This window comes from Elephantulus edwardii, unplaced genomic scaffold (assembly GCF_000299155.1).
Source record: "Elephantulus edwardii isolate Elephantulus edwardi_28Jun2011 unplaced genomic scaffold, EleEdw1.0 scaffold00395, whole genome shotgun sequence".
Classification (NCBI taxonomy): domain Eukaryota; kingdom Metazoa; phylum Chordata; class Mammalia; order Macroscelidea; family Macroscelididae; genus Elephantulus; species Elephantulus edwardii.
In genome coordinates, this window is record NW_006400145.1 from 488005 (window position 1) to 488596 (window position 592).

Consider the following 592-nt stretch of genomic DNA (forward strand, 5'->3'; position numbering starts at 1 on the left):
CTGTTGTACATAGGGTCGCTATGAGTCGCAAGTGACTTGACGGCACATAACAACAACAAAAACAGTCTATTTGCTATTCATGGGCTGCTTAAATGTGAATTTCCCCATTCTTCAAGCTACCTGAGAAATTGTCTTTTTGTACTTCTTCCACAATTTTCTCATTGACTTCCCTGTCACTCTTCCGATCTGGAATTCCAATCATATGTATGTTATTCCTTTTGATGTCATCCTACATGATTCTAATATTTTCTTTATGTCTCATCTTTCATTTTTCTTCTAGTATATTTCCAGTGAGACTCTTGTCTTACAGCTCACCGACTCTCTGTTCCATCTTTTCAGTTCTATTTTTCCCCCCACCAATGTGTTGGACACTTCTGCCATTTCTGTCTTAATATTATTGATTTTCATGCTTTTCTGTTATTTCCAGTACTGTGTTGTCTGTACCCTCTCTATCTTATGATGATTTTTAAAGCTCTTATAATTTTTAATTTATACTATTTTACACTTGATCGTTCTAATGCGAAACTTATACTTGGACCAGGAGGCAGTCGTCAGAACAGAGGAAGGGAACACTGCATGGTTCAAAATTGGG